The sequence below is a fragment of the Erpetoichthys calabaricus genome, chromosome 4, assembly GCF_900747795.2.
Source record: "Erpetoichthys calabaricus chromosome 4, fErpCal1.3, whole genome shotgun sequence".
In the NCBI taxonomy this organism is placed as follows: domain Eukaryota; kingdom Metazoa; phylum Chordata; class Cladistia; order Polypteriformes; family Polypteridae; genus Erpetoichthys; species Erpetoichthys calabaricus.
The window spans coordinates 331,675,289-331,699,333 of NC_041397.2; the positions used below are offsets into that span (position 1 = coordinate 331,675,289).

At 46.2% G+C, this 24,045-nt stretch overlaps 1 protein-coding gene across 33 annotated transcripts in view; it reads left to right on the top strand.

Annotated features, from left to right (window-relative positions):
* The window catches only part of LOC114641392 (C-type lectin domain family 5 member A-like), a 1,576,682-nt gene that overhangs the window by 301,775 nt on the left and 1,250,862 nt on the right, over nt 1-24,045 (top strand). The gene's annotated exons all lie outside the window — the stretch shown is intronic.

Genomic DNA, 24,045 nt, shown 5'->3' on the forward strand with positions numbered 1-24,045 from the left:
ATGAGAAATGAAGAGCTGAGGTTAGAGCTAGTGGTCCTCCTTCATGTTCAGGGGGAGTTTTAGAACGTGTCCAGCCCCAAGACCTTCAGATCCACAAAGGGAGAGCGTGAGAGATGTTTTCAATGAGATGTGTAACTTCTGGTAAGAGCATCACAGATCACTTCCAGATCTAAGTCAGTGCCTGCTTAGTTGTACCTGAGCACGTCCTTCAGAGTTTGTCAAGAAGTCAGTTTGGGGTTACAAGCATGTTAATTGTATGTTTTTTTATTTTGTTCGATTATTGTAAAACACTTTGGCCACAGCATTCCTATGTTGTTTTAAATGTGCTATATAAATAAAGTTGACATTGACATTGTACCTGAGCACGTCCTTCAGAGTTTGTCAAGAAATAAGTTTTAGGGTTACAAGCATAAGATGTATGAATGTCTTGTCCTGGAAAAAGATTTTAGAGATGTCAACTCATCTTTGGATTGGCACTGTTGGTTATGAGAAAGACAGATGATGGCTAATGGTAGAAGGATAATCATTCGGCTCAGGAACTCCAAGAAATGATCTTCAGAAATGGTCATGGGGTGGCAGTGGTTTCTGACTTTCTGCATTTTTTAAATGCTTTGGGAGCTACTGACATCCTAGTAAAGTGGACAATGCCCATTGTCTCCTAGCGGACGTGTAGTAAACTTCAATTTTTCAAACTGAATAAGGAACTTCTACAAGTGTTGGTCCTGTCACTTCACCAGCATTTATTTTCGATAGTGATCATTATATAATTGTTTTATTTGCTTCATGCCTTATGTTTTATTTTCCATAATCTCAGTCAGCATCAATAGCCCTGCGTCAGCAAGCACCTTGTTACATCAGCTTGAAATGTATACCTGCTGTCTTTTTTCCACTTCTTCAATAACATCATCATCACTCCCCAAGTTTTACCTTTGGAGTTGCACCTTTGAAATTACAAATCTGAGAGAGGACGATGTGGGCTGCAGGGTGGAATGAAAGAAAGAGCAGTTGTTCTAAGTTCACCTCCTCCATCTGAATGTGTGAGTGGAGGTTAACTGGCGGCCCTGATTGGCTCCACATGGCTGAGTGTGTCTTGCAGTGGCCTGGTCTGTCAGCTGGTAAGATGGATGACATCTAAGCTTTGATCTCTACGTTCATTAGTGCTTTCTCATCTTCACTCTCGCAGTCTGTTTGAGTCTTTTGGTGTTTATTGTCACATGGAGAATTCTGAACTTCACTTGTCAAAATGTGAAATTTTGCGTCCAAATTGGGCAAAATTTACCAAGGTCACTTTCTGTGCAGAGTAGTTGAATCTTTCAGAATTACATTCTGTGTCATCCAAACAATGGCAGCTATTGCATTTCATCTTTGCCACTTCAACTCAGTTTCTGAAGTTCCTGGCCAGGCAGAGCCGAGTGCTCTGTGAATTGTTTTCGTTCCTCTGCTCCATGGGTGAGTGAGGTTCATTGTCAGGTGCCTACTTTTCAACAGATGAGGTTCACCTTCATCCATTCATTTTCTGAATCAGCTACTCCTGTATGGAGATCAGCCCGTTTTTCAGAAGCACTGCACTAAAGGCCAGTGCCAGCCTTATCATAAACAACCTCCCCTCACACCGCCACAGTGGCTCATGCAAGGCCACATCTCAGGGCCCGTGTTTCTCTGAGGCATTAAAGATGGTGACAATGTGGAAATCTCACACAGAAAGTGAGCAGGCCAGGCAGTTCCAGCCACTTTGGGCATCTGGTTGGTGTGATGTGGAGATTCGTTCATTGATTGCATTTTTTATTTGTTTGTTTTAAAATATTTGCACCATAAATGAACAAGATGTACAAACATGGCCTGATATTTCATATCTAACACAAGTGTCTACTTTTTAGATGACATGTGTCATGGCAGGGGCAGACTTGGTGAGGCCCTGGGCTTGAACTATTGTTTGAATCCCTGTAGGAAAACCACAGAGAAACTAATATATAAAGTCAAAGTTTAAGAGGTACCTAAACTTAAATACGCAGCACACAAAAACAGAAACCAGTGTGGGAGAATGAAAGAGGTGTGTGGTGTGACCAACAGGAGGAGTCCCAGACACAAGTGCTCAAACACAGTCAAGGGTGCAAATAAAGTGAATTTTATTACACCTTTTCGGGTTCTTTCTCCAAACAAGTCCTCACAACCACAATTTCCATGATTATTCTCCTCTACTCTCCTCCAGCTTTGTGCAACTCTCCTGGATGAGGTCATCTGGCTTCTTTAACGTCAGACCCCAGAGTACTTCTGGTGCCACACATTTAAACCATGGATGCACTTCTGAGTCAGGTGGAACCTCCTTACAGAGTGTGAATCCTCTCCCCTCAGCTCCTTCTCTGGTGGTACCCACATACCCTGGCAGGGCTGACAATCAGGACTACAATTCCCAAGGTGCCTTGCAGGTGTACAGATGGCAGCTGTACCTGAGGGATGCAGCTACCTGGAATCCTGGGGGAATAGATGGTCCCAAGAGACAGTCTTTCCTTATCCTTCCATTACATCTTCCTGGCCATTAAAGGCACCTGCAGTCATAAGGTAATGTCAGTCCATCCATCTTGGCACCGACAGTGGAGAGCAGGAAAAGGCACAACAACAGCATCTGTGACTCTGAACGACACAGGAAGAGGGACAGAGTATGCATTGTCAGTGCTTAGAATTATAGTGGACAGCCATCAGAGCACAGTATGCCATGTCTGATCGTAAAACACAGAGAGAGACTCCGATCTGTCCTGTTGGATGTTGGACTTTTTAGATGATGGTTTGGAAGAGCCAGTTGTCTATGAGGGCCACGTCTGCAGGAGATGCCAGCTGATCCAACACCTCGAGCTCAGGGTCGCTGAACTGGAGGAGGAGTTGGCTGACCTGCGTTGTAATAGAGAATTGGCGGACTTGGTCCAGGTGTCCTTTAGAGAGATAGTGTGCACCCCCCAAGGTGGAGATTCCAGACCAGACAGGCAGAAATAGGTGGGTCACAGTCACAAGGCGTAAGGTAAAGGGTGCACATTGTCTGGGGCATCAACCCCAGAATTAGAAATGTCAAACCGTTATCATGTCCTTGCAGAGCTGGACGGTGTCTCTGATAATTCTGAGGTGGTAGGCAGGGATGAGGAGCCCCAACGGACCACCTCATTACCAGTTCCCAAAAAGAGAGAGGTAGTGATAGTTGGGGTCTCCATCATCAGGGGGATTGAAGTGCAGGTGTGCTCCAGAGAGAGAGAGTTTCACACGGTGTGTTGCACAGGTGGGGGACCTCCCTGGAAGGGTGGATAGGCTCTTGTCCAGAGCGGGGTTGGATCCAGTTGTCATTGTCCATGTTGGAATAAATGACATACATAAGGGTAGTCTATCAGTTCTGCGATCAAAATTCAAGGAGTTAGGTGCCAAGCTGAGGAGGAGAACTGACAAGGTAGTCTTCTCCAAAGTTCTGCCTGTGCCACGTGCTAGTCCAGGTAAAATTGAGAAGATTACAAGGCTTAGTGCGTGGCTCAAATCTTGGTGCAGGGTAGAAGGGTATAGGTTTATGGGGCATTAGGACTCCTTTTGGAACAGATGGGACCTGTTACACTGTGACGGGTTACATCTGAACTGGAGGGGCACAAATGTATTGGGGAGGCGTATGAGTAGGCTAGTCGAGGATTGGGGGGCAGGGAGTTTAGGACAGGACAGGTTTAGATCTATACATGGAGGAACAAACAACGGGGCAGAAATAAAAATGCATATTAATGTAAATTCTAAGCAAACATTTAAATGTAGAAGGAGTAACACATTAAAAATAGTTTATCTTAATGCTAGAAGTATCAAAAATAAGGTAAGTGAGTTGGAGTTATATGTAGCAGAGCAGATATTATAGCAATAACGGAAACCTGGCTAAATAACAAAGATGGGGATGAGGGTAACATAGAGGGATACACATTATTAGGAAGGATAGACAGAACAGAAAAGGAGGTGGGGTTGCTGTTTATGCCAAGCAGGATTTAAATGTAAGTCTTCTTCAGTTGGATGATGAGTCCCATCTTAGTGAGGACATGTGGCTTCACCTGGAAAATATTAGGGAAAGAGGTCTTATTTTAGGAGTGTGTTATAGACCACCCAATTCAGACAGTAACTTCAACACACATCTTTTTAGTAATATCAAAAAGGCAAGTTTACAGGGAGATATTATAGTCATGGGGGACTTTAATTATCCAAATATTAACTGGGATAACCTTACAGATGGCGGAGTACAAGAGCAGGAGTTTTTAAAAGTAATCAGTGACTGTTTGTTAACACAGCATGTTAAAGAGACAACACGGGGTGAAGCCTGTCTGGATTTAGTATTTAGTAATAATCAGGATAGAATTGAGGGTGTCGAGTTGATTGGACCACTAGGGTCACGTGACTATAACGTAATACAATTCTCAGTATTTTGTAAGAGTGCAGATGCAAAGACTAAAATTGTTAAGTTGAACTTTGGTAGGGCTAATTTTGAGCAGATGCGACAAAGTCTAAGTAGGATACACTGGGATAAGCTTTTAAGTGTGGAGACAGTCGAGGAGCAGTGGAACAGGTTTAAAAATGTTTTACATGTAATGCAGGACAGATACAGACCTAAATTTGGAATTAATAGGAAATTTTAAAAAACTCCACGGTGGATTAATAAAGATTTAAAAAAGAAGTTGCAAAGGAAAAAACTGCTTTATAAGGCATATAAGACTAATGAGTGCAAAGTGAATCGTAGAACGTATGAGAATATGAGTGCAGCCATTAAGAAGGATATCAGGGAGGCTAAAAGACAGTTGGAGAGGAATAGAGCAGATAAGGTGAAAGAAGACCCTAAGAGATTCTCTCAGTATTTTAGCAGTAAAAGAACAGTCAAGGAGAAGGTGAAGTGCATCAGAAATAGTAAAAGAGAATTAAAAGATACAGACAGTGAAATAGCGGATGTCCTAAACTTACATTTTTCTGAGGCCTTCACAAGTCAGCAAGTGGATAACCTGCCAGAGGTAACAGGGACTACTAAGGAGGTACTGAGGAATTTAGAAATTGTAGAGGGAGAAGAGCTGCTCAGATTAAATAAGATGAAATCAAACAAATCACCAGGACCAGATCATATTTACCTTCATGTTCTTAAGGAGGCTAGCGAGTACAGATATAAACCTTTGATTTCTGCCTCACTCAGCGTGGTCGCAGAGAGCTTAAACAACTTGGCACATCCACATAAAACACGACAAGGGGTGAGCTGGACGACAAGGCTTTTGCTGGACGTACCTTGTTGTAAACTGAAATATATACAAAAGAAACAAACAGGCATTTACAGATGTACAATCAAAGACAATAAAGAATGATTTACAAAGCAATACATAGCAGACAGTGTACATCTATACTAATAAAAGGCAAAGCTCTCACTGACTCACTCATCACTAATTCTCCAACTTCCCGTGTAGGTAGAAGGCTGAAATGTGGCAGGATCATTCCTTACAGATTACTTACAAAAGTTAAGCAGGTTTCATTTCGAAATTCTACGTGTAATGGTCATAAAAGTCGACAACGTCCGCCATGTTAAACTTTCTTATTTATGGTCCCATCTTCATAAAATTTGGTAGGTGGCTTCCCTGCGCTAACCGAAACCGATGTACGTACTTATTTCGGAGGTATGATGCCACTGTCAGCCGCCATATTGAACTTTCCAACTGTCTTTGTTACTTATGGGCCCATCTTCAAGAAATTTGGTACGCAGGTTCCCAATGCTAACTGAATCCTACTTACATACATATATACGTCCATAGCCTGCAGCTCGGTCACCGTGTGAGGTGGTGTTGGGTCCCCCATCCCCACGCCTCCCACGTAGTTGGCTGCCTGCCTATATAAGGCCGTCCGTCACTCCAGTCTCTTCATTCCCTTCCTTGTTTCGCCACGGTATTCACGTCTCCCTGTTGATAACTGCAGCCTTTTTATTTAATCCACGGCTTTTCCACTATTTTATTGGTTCGTTTATTATGATTATAGTTATTGTGTAGGTATTTTGGACTTAGTTTACATTGTTTAGGTACCCATTTCCTTTATCGTTCCAACCATACCCCCATTAACATGTCTATCGAGGTGATCACCATCGATCAAAGAACTGTCACTTACAGAGAGGTTTCCATGCCCGGAGATGGTGCCTGCCTTTTCCATTCTCTGTGTTACATATTGCACGGCCATATCAGGCTCACTCTTGACATCCAGAGGAACATTGTGTCTTATTTATTGAATGACTGGGACAGGCTGAAGGTGTGGACTGATGACAGTACAGGAGATAAACTACACAGGAGCACTAGAAGAGTGAAATGCTTAAGCCCTTCACCTATGGTTCTGCATGTGAGTCGATGGCTGCTGCTGAATTGTTCAGTTGTCGCTTACAAGTGTACCGAAATAGCCAAATATTTTACACCTTTGGACAACCGCCAATGCCTCTTAAACATCTTAGATTCACAGGTGACGATTTGAGTAGTGGACACTTTGATGTTTATGAATGTTTAAACTCTCAAAAGCTGGATACAAAGTTATCGATGAAACCCATTTCAATTCAAATGCCTCCAATTTCCAGTAAGGCTCTGCTTCGCAATGACAATTAATAAGTCTCAGGGACAGGCCCTACAAAAAGTTGGCATTGATTTGAGGCAAGATTGCTTTTCACTTGGCCAACTATACGTTGCATGCTCAAGAGTAAGCTCAGTGCACAGCTTGGTCATATTACAACCAGAAGGCCGAACTGACAATGCAGTGTACAAAGAGATCCTTAACAAATAATTATTGGTATATTTTCCCTCAGTTTAAAAAGGTTTACTTTTCTTCTTAATAAAAATTTTAAAGCAGTACTTCGCCGCTGCGAAGCGCGGGTATTTTGCTAGTTTAACAATAAAGCTTTAAAAGAGTAGCGCGTAGACAGAGGTTCAAATTGCTGTGTACCACAACTAACCAGACCCAGGGGTTTATATACCCTAAAGAAACATTTTGGATTTGACCGAAACAAGAGATAAAGGGGAGTAGTTATACAGATAGATACTATCACACGGATGATTGATGACTTTAAGCCCCGCCCCAAATATGATGGATGACTTTAAGCCCCATCCCGAAAATATAAAAAAACTATTTATGAAAATATGCAAAATATGATTTATGAAAATATAGTTTATTAAAATATGCTTTATGAAAATATGTAAATATGAAACTATAAAAATATGAAAAATATATTTTACGTTAATATGATTTATAAGATATAAGCTCATGACACGTGGCTTTATTTTAAAAACACTAGATTCAAAATTAATATTAAGAAATATACACTTATCATGCTTGCATAGCCATAACTTTCTAAAAAACGATATAAGATATTCACTTCCCTGCTCTAAGTTATAAGCTCATGACACGTGGCTTCATTTTATAAACACCATATTCAAAACTATTAGTAAGATAATAAATAAACACTTATCTTGCCGGCACTTTCTAAAACGATATAAGCTCACGACACCTGGCTTCATATTAAGAAATATACACGGATCTTGCTTGCATAGCCAGGCATAAGCATGCATAGACGTCCATCCATCCATCCATCCTCTTCTGCTTATCCGAGGTCGGGTCGCGGGGGCAGCAGCTTGAGCAGAGATGCCCAGACTTCCCTCTCCCCGGCCACTTCTTCTAGCTCTTCCGGGAGAATCCCAAGGCGTTCCCAGGCCAGTCGAGAGACATAGTCCCTCCAGCGTGTCCTGGGTCTTCCCAGGGGCCTCCTCCCGGTTAGACGTGCCCGGAACACCTCACCAGGGAGGCGTCCAGGAGGCATCCTGATCAGATGCCCGAGCCACCTCATCTGACTCCTCTCGATGCGGAGGAGCAGCGGCTCTACTCTGAGCCCCTCCCGGATGACTGAGCTTCTCACCCTATCTTTAAAGGAGAGCCCAGACACCCTGCGGAGAAAACTCATTTCAGCCGCTTGTATTCGCAATCTCGTTCTTTCGGTCACTACCCATAGCTCATGACCATAGGTGAAGGTAGGAACATAGATCGACCAGTAAATTGAGAGCTTCACCTTGCGGCTCAGCTCCTTTTTCACCACGACAGACCAATGCAGAGCCCGCATCACTACGAATGCCGCACCGATCCGCCTGTCGATCTCACACTCCATTCTTCCCTCACTCGTGAACAAGACCCTGAGATACTTGAACTCCTCCACTTGGGGCAGGATCTCGCTCCCAACCCTGAGAGGGCACTCTACCCTTTTCCAGCTGAGGACCATGGTCTCGGATTTGGAGGTGCTGATTCCCATCCCAGCCGCTTCACACTCGGCTGCGAACCGATCCAGAGAGAGCTGAAGATCACGGCCTGATGAAGCAAACAGGACAACATCATCTGCAAAAAGCAGTGACCCAATCCTGAGCCCACCAAACCGGACCCCCTCAACGCCCTGACTGCGCCTAGAAATTCTGTCCATAAAAGTTATGAACAGAACTGGTGACAAAGGGCAGCCCTGGCGGAGTCCAACTCTCACTGGAAACGGGTTCAACATACTGCCGGCAATGCGGACCAAGCTCTGACACCGATCGTACAGGGACTGAACAGCTCTTATCAGGAGGTCCGGTACCCCATACTCCCGGAGCACCCCCCACAGGATTCCCCGAGGGACACGGTCGAACGCCTTTTCCAAGTCCACAAAACACATGTAGACTGGTTGGGCAAACTCCCATGCACCCTCCAGGACCCTGCTAAGGGTGTAGAGCTGGTCCACTGTTCCGCGACCAGGACGAAAACCACACTGTTCCTCCTGAATCCGAGGCTCGATTATCCGACGGACCCTCCTCTCCAGAACCCCCGAATAGACTTTTCCAGGGAGGCTGAGGAGTGTGATCCCTCTGTAGTTGGAACACACCCTCCGGTCCCCCTTCTTAAAGAGGGGGACCACCACCCCGGTCTGCCAATCCAGAGGCACTGTCCCTGATGTCCATGCGATGTTGCAGAGGCGTGTCAACCAAGACAGTCCTACAACATCCAGAGCCTTGAGGAACTCCGAGCGTATCTCATCCACCCCCGGGGCCCTGCCACCAAGGAGTTTTTTGACCACCTTGGTGACCTCAGTCCCAGAGATGGGGGAGCCCACCTCCGAGTCCCCAGGCTCTGCTTCCTCATTGAAAGGCATGTTAGTGGGATTGAGGAGGTCTTCGAAGTACTCCCCCCACTGACCCACAACGTCCCAAGTCGAGGTCAGCAGCGCACCATCCCCACCATACAGAGTGTTGACACTGCACTGCTTCCCCCTCCTGAGACGCCGGATGGTGGACCAGAATCTCCTCGAAGCCGTCCGAAAGTCGTTCTCCATGGCCTCCCCAAACTCCTCCCACGCCCGAGTTTTTGCCTCAGCAACTACCGAAGCTGCATTCCGCTTGGCCTGCCGGTACCTATCAGCTGCCTCCAGGGTCCCACAGGACAAAAGGGACCGGTAGGTCTCCTTTTTCAGCTTGACAGCATCCACCAACGGGTTCGGGGATTGCCGCCACGACACGCACCGACTACCTTACAGCCACAGCTCCGGTCAGCTGCCTCAACAATAGAGGCACAGAACATGGCCTATTCGGACTCAATGTCCCCAACCTCCCTTGGGACATGGTCGAAGTTCTGCCGGAGGTGGGAGTTGAAGCTACTTCTGACAGGGGGCTCTGCCAGACGTTCCCAGCAGACCCTCACAACACGTTTGGGCCTCCCAGGCCTGACCGGCATCCTCCCCCACCATCGGAGCCAACTCACCACCAGGTGGTGATCAATTGATAGCTCCGCCCCTCTTTTCACTCGAGTGTCCAAGACATGTGACCACAAGTCCGACGACATGACCACAAAGTCGATCATCGAACTGAGGCCTAGGGTGTCCTGGTGCCAAGTGCACACACCCCTATGCTTGAACATGGTGTTCGTTATGGACAATCCGTGACGAGCACAGAAGTCCAATAACAAAACACCACTCGGGTTCAGATCGGGGGGGCCATTCCTCCCAATCACGCCCTTCCAGGTCTCACTGTCATTGCCCACGTGAGCATTGAAGTCTCGCAGCAGAATGAGGGAGTCCCCAAAAGGTATGCCCTCTAGCAACCCCTCCAGGGACTCCAAAAAGGGTGGGTACTCCGAACTGCTGTTCGGTGCATACGCACAAACAACAGTTAGGACCCGTCCCCCCACCCGAAGGCGAAGGGAGGCTACCCTCTCGTCCACCGGGGTAAACCCCAATGTACAGGCTCCAAGTTGGGGGGCAATAAGTATACCCACACCCGCTCGGCGCCTCTCACCGGGGGCAACTCCAGAGTGGTACAGAGTCCAGCCCCTCTCAAGGAGATTGGTTCCAGAGTCCAAGCTGTGCGTCGAGGTGAGTCCGACTATATCTAGCCGGAACCTCACGCACAAGCTCAGGCTCCTTCCCCTTCAGAGAGGTGACATTCCACGTCCCAAGTGCCAGCTTCTATAGCCGAGGATCGGACCACCAAGGTCCCCGCCTTCAGCCACCACCCAACTCACACTGCACCCGACCTCCTTGGCCCCTCCCATAGGTGGTGAGCCCATGGGAAGGGGGACCCACGTTGCCTCTTCGAGCTGTGCCTGGTCGAGCCCCACACGGGTTCAAGCCCGGCCACCAGGCGCTCGCCATCGAGCCCCACCTCCAGGCCTGGCTCCAGAGGGGGGCCCCGGTGACCCACGTCCGGGCAAGGGAAAATGCTGTCCAAATTTTGTATTCATCATGGAGGTTTTGTTGAACCACACTTTGTCTCATCCCTCACCTAGGACCAGTTTGCCTTGGGTGGCCCTACCAGGGGCATAAAGCCCCAGACAACAGAGCTCCTAGGATCATTGGGACACGCAAACCCCTCCACCACGATAAGGTGGCGGTTCGAGGAGGGGACGCATAGACGTGACTGTCTAAAAATTAAATATACACATCATAATCGAAAGACAAGGCTGCGCAAGTGTGACTCTTTTTAAAAACCATGGAAATAAACTATCGTTCACAGGACACGGGGGGCCTTTAGTCTTAAAAGGAAGCCCCCCGCCATGCGGCACTTTGTCAAGCCACAAGTGTCTTTAGCATATGGCCACAAATTTTAAACCGTGGGAAAAGACACTCTAGTGTTAAAAGGAAGCCCCCTCCTCCCCAAGCAGCAAATGGCCTTTAATGCTGAATATATACACCGCTGATAAAATTCTTGTTTTTTTTTATTTAATGAAATTGGAAAATCATACGATTATTAAAGAAGATATTTTATTAAAGCAGCCCACGCTATTCAGAGGTTTGAAAGCTCATTAGACACTAAGATTCTGTCCGCGTGTTCCATTTTAAATTAAGAAAAGCCCTAACATCTTTTTTAAAATAAGCGATAATCGATTAAATAATAATATGTCAAAGACTTTTTTACATTCAGCTAGTCTGTGAACAATATTATTAGATGAAATATTTTCCACTAATGACTCTCTCTCTTATATACACTGTGTCAGATTAAGGTCTCCGTGACCCCTTGAACCCTCATACCACACATCAGACACCAGGTAAAATCCAAAGATGAATATTTATTATAATAATAAAGTGCACAAAGCACAACCACTCAACCACTATACTCAATAACAATTTAATAATCAAATAGCAATAACCAATACTCAATGCTCCACTCCCAGACGCTTAGCCACCCTGCCTCCCAACTCAGCTCAACCTCTGGGATTTCCCATAGTCCTTTTATATTCTCTGACCCGGAAGTGGTTCCAACCCTACAGTCCATGTGATTCCTTATCACTTCCGCATCAGATAAGAATCCTTTTCTTCATCCCGGAAGCACGTCGTTTCTTCTTGTCATGTGATCATGACGCACTTCCGGGTTATAGGGCACGTAAGAGTCCTTGAGCCTCCCTGCAGCGTCCTCTGGTGGGCCCCACGGTGTCCAGCAGGGTTGGGAATAAAAACTCCATTGTCCATAATTCCCTGCTGGTCTTCGGGGCACTTCCATGCTACAGGGAGGGCTCCATCTAGCGGCCTGGGGGTATTGGCCGGGGTAAATGGCCGGCCATCCCTCACAACACAAAATACACAATGATCTTTAAAAGCTCGCAAGAAAAGTTATTAAAATGGGTCTCGCTGTCTATGGTACTTGATAAAAAAAGTTGGTTATATTCCGAGTACAAACTCGGTTCTTTCCGATACTGTATGTTAGCCTCGTTAATCGGGTAAATGTCAAAATAGACTTCTTTTCACATTTACAGTGTATCAACTTAAAAATACATGTGGCGATCTAAGAAACGTCTTCACATATAAAACGTCTGCGTTTAGCATAGATGTTAACTTTACAGCAGTGAGCATTTGAATGAGGCTTCTTTGCCGCTAGAAAGGGTCACCGCCCCTTAGAGGAGGAACATCAACAACTTGGCACCTATGAGCTTTCTCCCAAACGTCCCGGGTGTTTCACTCCGCTCTTCCAAGGTGGTACGGAGCCCGAGGTGCTGCATAAAGTGTTCTGCTTAGCCCTATACCGCCACGCAATTTTTTTCAGCTTTTTCTTCCGCAATGGCAGACAAGGGAAAAAATACTTTTGTGATTGTTGGTAAGTGTAGAATATCGAAATATGTTCCGTTAACGATTGTCTCTCTTCAAACTGCTGAAATGATATTCTTTTATGAATCCGCTTTCAAATCAGATAGTTCCAGCGACGAAGAGCAATCTCCAAGCCACCTCTCACCCGGAGGTAGGTTTTCTGATTTTTAAATGAAAAAAACTGTACCTAGTCGTAACGCTCAGAGTTTATAAATGAATTATTTTTTTTTATTTCAGAAGGCTGTAGTTTCTGGCCGATTGGTTGCTCAAAAAGTGAATCAGTTCTTCTTTCAGCCGTACTTTTAAATCGAAATGTTGTTTATAAGACCGCACTGATTTAATACTTTTAATGTCTTTAAGTATGTACAAACTTATTACTTTTTAATGTACAAATTATTACTTTAAAAGTACGTTCAGACTGATTACTTTTAATGGAAATGCACAAACGTATTACTTTATAAACTCGTTTAGGCTGATTACTTTTTAATGGAATTGTCTTTAAGTACGTACAAACTTAGTCCTTTATATTTAAAATTGTAGAAGAATCGGAGGCCGACCTGTATGCTTCTTTACATCTGTCAAGCACACAATTGATATAATTAATAGCTATCACAGATTGTCTTTTTGAGACTAAAAATCCTGCCTCAGACAAAGAGTCGCCAGAAACCCGTAAGTACTACTTTCAACTGAGGGTTTGGGTGTGTGGAAAAAATAAGGTGTTGGGGGTTAAATATATCATTTTTAACAGAAAACTTGACGCTCCCAAAGAGTGGTCATTCTTTTGAAGGTTCCAATCAGCCTCTAGAATCGGCGCAAAGGCCCTTGGACAGGCTATTATTGAATATCTCTTTCACGCAGCCTGGTAAGTTGAACTAAATGTGCGAGTGTGCCGCAAATGTTTATTTTTTAAAGAAAACTTAGTCTTGTTTGTTTTTTTCAGAACCAGCCTCGCCAGGATTACTGACTCAGATACTCTGGGGTTCACCGCCATTTGTATCATCACCCAGACTTCTCACCCAAATAGTCGGCGAATCCAAAAGAATTGACCCTGGAGCTAAGGCTGCTGAGCTGAAGGCTGAAATCGACGAGTGCTGTTGGATTTTCAAAACTCTTAATCCCTTTCTCCATATTTACGTGAAAAGGTTATTTTATTGTACGCTATTTTAGAAAACTTGTTCCCCAAATAATGTCAGGCAATATGAGTGGTGATGGTAAAAGCAGGAAAAGGCGTGCAAGTGAGGACTTGGACGCTGGGAGTGGTTCTCAAAATGCTGGGTTATTGCATGACATGGTGAATGAACTTAGTTACTCTATTCGGCCCCCAAAATTGCCTACTCCACAACCCCGATATTTTAATGAATTGGGATATATTAATTGGCAAAATCAAAACATGATACAAATGAATAATATAATAGCTACCATGAGAGTTCCTTCACCTGTTACCACTCCCATTGACTTTGACCAGCTTGACTGCCTTTTAGAAACCCCCGATGAAATGCAGACATTAAATAACTTGTTAGAAAATGTGAATGCTCAAACGGGTCATGGTTTAACAAATACTGTGGGTTTTGCAAATGCTCAGCCTTTTGGGCCACCCACCCAGAACGCTGCCCCCTCTCACAGTATGGTTACATCAGTCTCAGCTACCCCTTTGGTTACATCTGTTTCAGTTATTCCTTTTGTACCTTCTGCTCCAGTCTCCTCGGTCTCCGTTACTTCAGCTGTAGCAAACCCTTCTGGGCCCTCTGCTTCAGTCTTGCCCCCTGTTTCTATCCCTTCTGGGCCCTCTGCTTCAGTAACCCCATTTGTAGCTCCCACTTCTGCTCCCTTTGCTTCAGTCTCGGTCACTGCAACATCTGCTCCAGTCACTGTATCTTCAGGCTCTGTCTCCTCTGTTTCAGTCCCTGTAGCTACCACTTCTGGTCCCTCTGCTTCAGTCTTGTCCCCTGTTTCAGTCACTGCTTCCTCAGCCCCTATTGCACAGCCATTTGTGGCTAACCCTTCAACCTCTTCAGCCGCGTCAGTTATGTCCGGTGGTTCTATGGTATCTAAACCCTCACCCTCTTCTACTTCAGGCGTAACAGTTATGGCCGGTCCCTCTGCTGTCTCTAGTGCTGACAATCGGAGCATTTTTCAGCAGATCGACAGACTGGCATTTATTCATACTGAAATAAGACAAACCCTTAAATTTCGCCAACGCCTATGAACTAGAGTCTTATGAGGAGGTGTTTAACAGTATTCATGAGACACTGCAAAGAATTCTGGATAGTTTTTCAGGTACTTTAAATTCGCAAGATGTTGTACAGTTAGAATTGCATGCTGATTCCTTACCTATCGGCATTTTTATACAGATGACTGGCTCCAATATTAATGTAGACGATTCTCTTCAACATATAGAGAATCTTCTTCAGAGTCACGCAAGTGTGTCAGCGGACGAGTCTCTGATGCTAGTCATACAGATTGTTCGGTCACCTAGCAGAGGTGCTTGTGGCACTTGCAAGGCATCCACTCTACTCAATCATGAAATAGTTAGAAAGAAAATGAGATCCGTACAATCCGCCTCTGGGTGACTATTTAAGCGAGCTCACCAGTGAGTTAAATCCTGGTGATTATATTACAGAATTTGCATCAGGGGGTCCAAAGACGTACGGGTGTAAAACGGCACAAGGCAAAACATGTATGAAGGTAAAAGGCATCACCATTAACCATGAATCACTAACCAATCTAGTTCAGAATTTTGTGATGTCTCATGAGTTACTGTTTCACGGTAAGCAGATCCGCAGAAATAAAAAACGCTTCACTTTAGAAAAAAGACCATTCAGGAAGAAATTCAGAGTGGTGTACAACAAGAGGGTTCTCCTAAAAGATTATAACAAGACCTTATGGCTACTAAAAGAGATTTTGATGCACACCTTCAGCACCACTTCGCTAAAATTTTCTCGGGGCCCTCTTGTTCCGGTAAATCCTATTATGTAAAAAAATTATTGGAACATTCGAATCACGTTGTGTGTCAGCCTTTTCAAAATATAATTTGGTTTTATAGTTGCTGGCAGAAAATGTACGATGAGCTATCGGCTAAATTTCAGCAATTAAAATTTATTGAGGGGCTCCCAAAGTCTTTATGTGACGATGAACTTCTCCCTCCTGAGAAAATAAATTTGGTCATTATACTGTAGATGATCTGATGGAATCGGCTAGCGAAAGCCAAAAAATAGAAAAAGCTTTCACAAAATATACTCATCATCGAAATCTGTCTATCGTTTACTTGGTTCAAAATTTATTCTTTCAAGGAAAGAAAAGCTGAACGATTAATCTTAACACCAATTATATTACTCTTTTTAAAAACCCCAGGGACAATTTGCAGATTACTACCTTGGCCCGAAAGATGTGTTAAGTTCTTTTTGGAAGCTTTCGAAGATGCTACAAAACTACCGTACGGCTATCTCTTAGTGGATTTAAAGGCACAGACCCCAGACGAACTGCGTTTAAGAACAGGTCTGTTTCCGCCCGATTGGCCGGTCGTGTACACTGTGAAAAGATAAAAGAAGCTGCTCTGAGTCAAAGTTACATATTCTGTCAGCATGTCGGCCAGAATAAGCAGAAACCTACAGCCTCTCAAGGCTTTACTCCATTGCTCTTGTCGCCGCTGTAAAATTCTTTTAAGTGTCACCGTGCCATTCATATCCAGTTTATTAGCTTCTAGAACATAAACATGGAATACGCTCAAAAAATGTATTTGGTACCGCAGCAACAAATGTCTCTTTTTCAGCAAAAGAGTGCCACAGAAACTGAACTGGACAAGGAAATGAGAAACGTCCTGCAACGCTGTGATATAGGGGCTGACGAGAAGGTGAAGCTTTACACTTCTATCTTGCAGAGATATCTGACTCTAGTTAAAAAGGCAGATAAAGAAACTAACAGTCTGACGCTCGTATTACCAAAAGAAGAAAATGTCGAGGGGGATGTTAGAATAGTCAGTGTGTCTGAGGACAAGGTTTGGCAAGAGGTTTTGAGAAGCACACCTATAAAAGCAAAGAAAAATGTTGAATTTGTTTTACATAAAATGTCCGTTAATCCCAATTATGCGTTTTGGAATAATCATGGAGAGCTGCTGTTAGAAGGTAAACCTTTGGTCGGCTCCAACATGGTGGATTTGGTCCGTAATCTGACCGCTTCTCATACAATACCTGAGCATAGGAGACCGCGGGGGTGGAAGGAATTTGTAAATGCCATGGCCGGTTTGAACATTCCATTTTCTGTCGTACCTAATGATGAAACGAGAGAACTCCTTGAAAGTTTTAAGCCACCCCCCGCCCCCCACCCTGCTCATCATACAGAAGTTACCCCCTACCGACTGAAACCGAGAAAAAAAAAGACTGGAATGGATTGCTTATTAATTTGTAAAATGATTTGTTTATTAAATACAATTTTATCTCATTACAGAGTGTCGTCATCCTTTAACTGTCTATTGAAATATTTATAGGTCTCTGATCTTTGCATACAAGGGTACTGATAAAAACAGAGTCCCGGTGAAGGAAGCCAGGAACGAACAAATTTAGAGACCATAGCGTCATTACTGTTCACGTCCTCCGAATACTTTTTTATTACAGAGGTGTACGGGAGACCTTTTCCTCTCTGATGCAGATAGAAGAGGCAGTGTTGACTGCATTGGTCCGAGAACCAACTTTGAAGCTGCTGGTTATTGTAAATGATTTGTCTACAGTTTTTGCTTAAGAAACGGTAAATGTCATTCGGGAAGTAGATAAAGTCCGGAGGATTTCCATAGGAATCAAAAAAACTCCCCTTTTCCGTCTTCTGTGAGGTAAATCCCCAGCCAGTGTTCTCCGGGTTGGGTTTGACGGTGAGTATTCACAAAAAACATGGCCGGCACGCCGTTATTTTTTTCCGGTAGTTGATCACACGCCAGCACACCGCAGAAATATCTTTCGGTGTAGGGGTCTTGGGACAGTAGTTCTGTTAATTGTTTTGTATTCATGGTGTTTATTAGTAGTCATACAGAACATTACGTGTCTGGTTGATTTCGATGATGTTGTCAAAGACCGCATATACTATTAGATTGACGGTCCGAGGGAGAGGGACGCGGAAGCGTAATTCAAATCTCATGTTTACAGTTTTAACTAATGAAAAATGATCACCGCATTCTTGATTGGGCGTTAGATCAAAAGCGAAAAGAGTATATCCTTGCGAGAACTCTGAACGACTGATAGACAGAGCTTGATCCTTAAAATGCTTACCAGTGGCCAATACCAGATTATAGTATTCTCTAGCACTGTTGCCGCTTACAAAGTCTCGTTGAAAAGGTTTGGCCGGAATCTGTTCACCGTCCATGTACAGAGCCAGGAACTCTACATCATTGAGCTTGAAATTGAACGGGTTCCGTGTATAAGACCCCGAGAAGGCCTCATTATCTATCATGCCAATCACCACATACTTTGGTAGTTGACCCAGAAACAGGTTTTCTTGATTGCATACTCGGATTCCTGTGGGCATACTGAATACTTTCATATTCACCCTTTCCACAGGGCATTTAACATTGGCTGATATAAGAGCATGAGTGTGCCCTAATTTCACGGCGGGTGAAACTTTTACTTTTTATACAAACAGGGAGGCTGATGTTATGATTACTCTGTAACGTTCGGCATCACCGGACATTAAGCAGAATTCATCTTTGTTCCGAACCATTTTAATCTTCACATCTATGCCGTTCAATAATAGTTTTTCCTGGAAAAAGAGATCTGTATGTATGTGCCCCAGAAGTTCAACAGTCCTGCTACCGGCTGTATAGGCACTTCTGTTATTAAAACCGATGTTTTCTCCGGCGGGGTCTGTCTCTTCCAATTTGTTAAGTGTATCTTTGTAAAAAAGTTCTGTGGCAAACTGAGAATGAAGAGTCTCCTGGCTGTAATTCAGCAGGGCTTCTAAGACCGCTCGGTAAGGATAACAATTTGAACTCTGCGATATTAGGCGGTCCCCCAGGGTGACATCAACTTGCGAAAACAAACTGGCTATAGGGTAGTTGACAAATCCGACCTTTGCACCTGCAGGTATGTTAGTCCCATCAGCGTTCACTGTCTTTCCCCTTAGGTGTAGAAGAGTGTTATTCAAGTCAAGGTAATCTTCCCCATTTCCAGCTATGAGAAATTTTAGCGGAACTACTTCAGAAAGGGCTGAGAGCAGTGGGACTTCAACGTATATACTTTTATCTACACTCGTTTGAGTGAAAGGCACAGTAAACAGGTCCAGTTCAGATTTGACACACTCTTTGGACATTCTGTGTACGAAAGCCATCTTCTCTTAAAAAATGTCTTCTTCTTTTTGCGTGCTTTAGTCTTGTTCCTCTTCTGACAACGTTTAGAAAATGCTGTAAAAATAGTACGCCTTGTCTCTTGCGTTTTTTTGTCTTTCTCATTACCATCAAGCCCGCTCCCTCCTGCTTTTCTAGGACTCCACCTGCAGCACTGGATATAGCCCCTGTGATCACATCTTTTATAGTATTTTTAGCTGCGGATTTGATATGTGGTTTTGCGATGTCAAAGCCTTTTTTCAGGAGAGGTAAAGCTCTTCTAAACAATCCTCGAAATATACCTCCAATCCCCCCACCATACATTACAGGGGATCCAGAGAATCCCGGTAATCCATTACCTGCTTGGGTTTGATAATATTGGATGTATGGTGTTGGGTCCTGGTAAGTCCTCATTGTTTCAGTCGTGCATACAATGCCTGACGGGTCTGAAATGCAACTTCACTATCACCTTACCAAACTGAAATGGCACGTTTTTGTTCTGGTCCGTCTTTATTTCAATAGTCACAGTGTCGAAATGATTCTTGCTGGCTGGGGCATAATGCGGTTTGTCGTATGCGATGGTCGTAATTTTATTCGCTTGATCCTCTATATGAACGCACCTCAAAAGTGGTACGTAGCTGTCTCCGACTCTCTGATGAGATACCATATCCCCATACACGTACAACGTGTAAAAGCCAGCCCTGATGTCGGCGGGGAAAGGAGCCTTGTAAGTTAACCCCCAAACCTGATCAGGATGCACTACTAATATTCGACCCAGCTGTCCGTTTAAGTGTATAATTTCATCCATGTCACCCGGTACCACGTACCACTTTCCACAGCATTAAAACTGAATTTCGCAGGGTTCTCAGAAGGGACAGATCCAGCTGCAACATCTGTCAAAGTGGGTAGGCTTAAGGTTGTCAAATTCATAAAAGACAGTAGGTCGTGAATACCTTCGTAATATTCACATGAAATGTAGTAATATTTTTTTACCCCCGGAGCTGAAACATAGAATTCATTATCCGGTTTGTCTATGGTATTCCACGTATGTGGGTACTGAATTTCTGCTAGACCAACTTCCCAAGATCCTTCTAATTCTATGGGTTTAGCAAGCTTCATAGTGAAATTGGAAATTGTGTTGTTAGGGAAAATCTCTGAGGAAGAGTTGCTTGGTAGAGTCACAAAAAAACTTTTGTGCTCCATGGTATACCGCTAGAGAATGAAGAGTCGATTAGGAGCACTCCAGATTTTATTGAACATCTTGGGCTTGGCTCTCCGGTACCCAGCTATTAAATTTTTCTGGCCAGCCCAGCAATTTGACTAAAATGAGTCATTTTTTATTCTTAACTTTCCTAGCCAGTTTTTTTTCGATCCTGTAAATGTCTGTGGTTTTGACTTTAATTTTCTGCAATTCAGGGTCATAAAAGGATCCTACGATCTCTTCACCATTGTAGTCTTTCAGTTTGTACACCGCCGGTACCCTAGGTACAAGCTCAGATACGGTAAAGATTTCATCTGAAAATGTTTGTTCATAACCTTTCTCAAAAGGATGTCTGGTTTAAGACACCCTAACTGTATCTCCTACTTTGAACTTAAACAATGGCGGACCTGGGGGGTCGGCTACGCCATATAAGTTTTTGAAAACTTTCCAGGAATTCAATGTGTTTACATCGGAAGGAGCCATTTCTATGCTTCAATGATAACTTTTGTTGTAAGAGTATACTAGATCCGGCTATTTATTGATGTAGGTTCTCGTATTACAAGCACTGAAATATTTCCACATTTTAGATTTTAGTGTGCGGCTAAATCTCTCCACCACGGAGGCCTTTAATTCGTTTCCTGTGGTGAAATGTTTTATTCCGATCTTCTTTAACAGCTTTTGAAAATCTCGGTTGAAAAACTCTTTCCTGTTATTGGTCTGGAGCTTCTTTGGAGTTCGACCGGCACTCAGAATGTCTTGGAAGGCTCTTGTCACTTCCTTACCCGTTTTGTTCGTCAGGGGCCGTACCCATGCGTACTTAGAAAGTAAATCGATACAGGTTAACAAATATTTATAACCCCGGTTATGCTCGGACACATTTGTCAAGTCCGCTAAATCCATCTGCCATTGGGAGTCTATATCGGATAAATAAACCTTGTGGTGCCCGGCGGGCATCCATGCCCGGCCGGGACGCCTAGGAGGAGTGGAGGAGAGCTTGTGCCTCCTCCAGGACACGAGGGGGCGTCCTCCCTGGTGGCTTTGGGGACCGCGGGTACGGAGCTTGGAAGCTCAGCCCTGTAGGGGCCCGTGGTCACCGCCAGGGGGCGCCCCAATGCCTTGGGAGTGTTGGCCCTCAGTACTTCCGCCACACCGGGAAGTGCTGGGGGGAAGAAACTTGAGAGCACCCGGTGGACTTCCGGTAACACCTTGGGAACTTCCGCCACACAGGGGTGTGGCCACGGAGGCCCTAATGATGCACCTGGAGCCCATCCGGGGCACATAAAAGGGGCCGCCTCCCTCCAGTCAGAGCGAGAGTCGGGAGGAAGAAGACAAAGCGTGCTGGAGAGGAGTGGAGGCAGACCAGGAAGAGAAAGGCATTGTGTTGTGGCCAGGACTTTAAAAGGGGTGATTGGTGCTTTGTGCACTGAGTTTGTGCAACTAAGAACTGTAAATATGATGTATAATAAACGTGTGTTGGGTGACATGAACGTGTCTGCCTGTCTGTGTCCGAGCCAGTCTCCACAATGGTGCCCGATCAGGGACCCTCTGTCTGTTCCAAGACGGGGACCCCAAAATAAATATTTTGTGGATGGTGCGCCCACACACGCGCCGCGGGAGCGGCGCATGCACAACCCCGCGGGAGCGATTCACCTCACGGCCCGCCACCGGTCCTTTAAATGGCCATGTTCTCCTGGTGCGGGGAGAAATCCAGGGACGTTGCCGGAGTGCAGCGGGCTCCAGCAGGCACACTGTCGCCGACGACAGCCGGTTCGGCAGCACGATGAGGACGGCGAGACAGGAAGGCGAGTCCCAGGAGGTGAGTACCCTGCCCAATGGCGATAGGCCCCGTGGGGGCAAGTTTACCTTTTGTGCTGCAGGCAGGGACTACCTGGGACTGCGTCAGACGCAACGGGATGCCGTGCCTCAGGCTGTCGACGGCACCGAGGCGGCAGTAGGCGATGCCACGAGAGAGGAGTCGCTGCAGCTCGATAAGCAGCAGCAGCCGCTGCTGGGATCCAGGAAGGCACGTCGCCGCATCAGGAGACAAGGAAACAGAGCCAAAATGGCCGCGGACCGGAAGCCGCTCCCAGAGACTGGTCCGGGATTGGGCGGTGTGTCTGACGTGTCTGCCAATGATTGGATGGAGGCGGGCACACAGAATGTCAATCCCGGGCTGAGGAGGGACCTGACGGGGCCGGTGGGAAGGCCCCTCAGAGAGCAGCCGGCGGATATGCCTGACAGAAAGGTAAGGCAATTGCCGACTGACTCTCTGTGCTTGCCAGCGGCTCTGCGTGAGCTGGAGGAATGCCTTCAGCCCGCAGAGTCGCTTTTACAGGTGATGCGCGTCCTCCGTAGAGGATTGAAGGAGCTGGAGGTGAAAGCGGCCGCGTCCGTGATGACGCTGCGACAGTGGGCGGATCGGCGCGGCGCTGGAGGCTTCAGCCGGAGGGACGCGGCGGAGACGGTAAGTGGAACCGCCCCCGTACAAAGAAAGGGAGATCCTACTGATGGGGACTGTGAATACAGTGATCAGGACCATGTCGGTAGGTCTCCGATAGCGGATGCCGCGGTGCAGGCTGCTCGCGTGGTGAGGGGAGTAACAGCAAGAGAGCAGGGTGGACAGGGGCTGACAAGTGCCCTGGGTCCTAGTGCCCGACGCCCCGAGCCCGCGGCAGTCTCCCGTCACTCTGCATGGACGCAGATGGGAGCGAGGCTGCACGTTTGTCATGCGCAGACTCAAACCGTCAAGGCGTCCAAGAGGGAAAGTAGGGCTGTGTGCCGATTCCTCCAACAGGAAAGGATGTGCTGCTGGGTGCGCACGTCCAGTTAAGGGCCACTCCCCTGAGCCAGTGGAAGGGAGAGAAAAGCAGGCGGTCCCGTCAGCCAGAGGGACACGCAACCCGCGGAAAAGGTTCCGAACAGGCAAGTTCCGGGGTCCTTGTAAAAGGGGGGAGCGCTGCCAGTGTGTGGCACAGAGGGACGCCAGGGAAAGGTGTCCAGGCAGCGGCTCTGCCCCTGTGTTTCTGTGTGTTGCAGGATTGGGCCCGGGACGAGCAGTAGGACCTGCTTCGTGGGAAGCCGACCCTCATCAGATGGACCGTCTGGCCGGACGACATTTTGCTGGCGATGGGGCAGCCTCTCAACCAGCGGAGGCTGCGAAGGCACGAGCGGCACCAAACAGCGGGGCGAGGAGATCTCGGAGGGGGTGCCGAAGAAGAGAGTTCCAGGGTGCCGGATTGGACCCTGGACGAAGAGTAGGACCCACTTTGGGGTCAAGCCGCCCTAACGGGGTGTGTCGCTCGGACCAACGGGTCTTCGCTGGCGATGGGGCAATGTGGTGCCCGGCGGGCATCCATGCCCGGCCGGGACACCGTGGAGGAGGGCTTGTGCCTCCTCCAGGACACGAGGGGGCGTCCTCCCTGGTGGCTTTGGGGACCGCGCGTACGGAGCTTGGAAGCTCAGCCCTGTAGGGGCCCGTGGTCACCGCCAGGGGGCGCCCCAATGCCTTGGGAGTGTTGGCCCTCAGTACTTCCGCCGGGAAGTGCTGGGGGGAAGAAACTTGAGAGCACCCGGTGGACTTCCGGTAACACCTTGGGAACTTCCGCCACACAGGGGTGTGGCCACGGAGGCCCTAATGATGCACCTGGAGCCCATCCGGGGCACATAAAAGGGACCACCTCCCTCCAGTCAGAGCGAGAGTCGGGAGGAAGAAGACAAAGCGTGCTGGAGAGGAGTGGAGGCGGACCAGGAAGAGAAAGGCATTGTGTTGTGGCCAGGACTTTAAAAGGGGTGATTGGTGCTTTGTGCACTGGGTTTGTGCAACTAAGAACTGTAAATATGATGTATAATAAACGTGTGTTGGGTGACATGAACGTGTCTGCCTGTCTGTGTCCGAGCCAGTCTCCACACCTTATTTCTCCTAAAATGCCTCCTAGCGGGTTTGTGAAT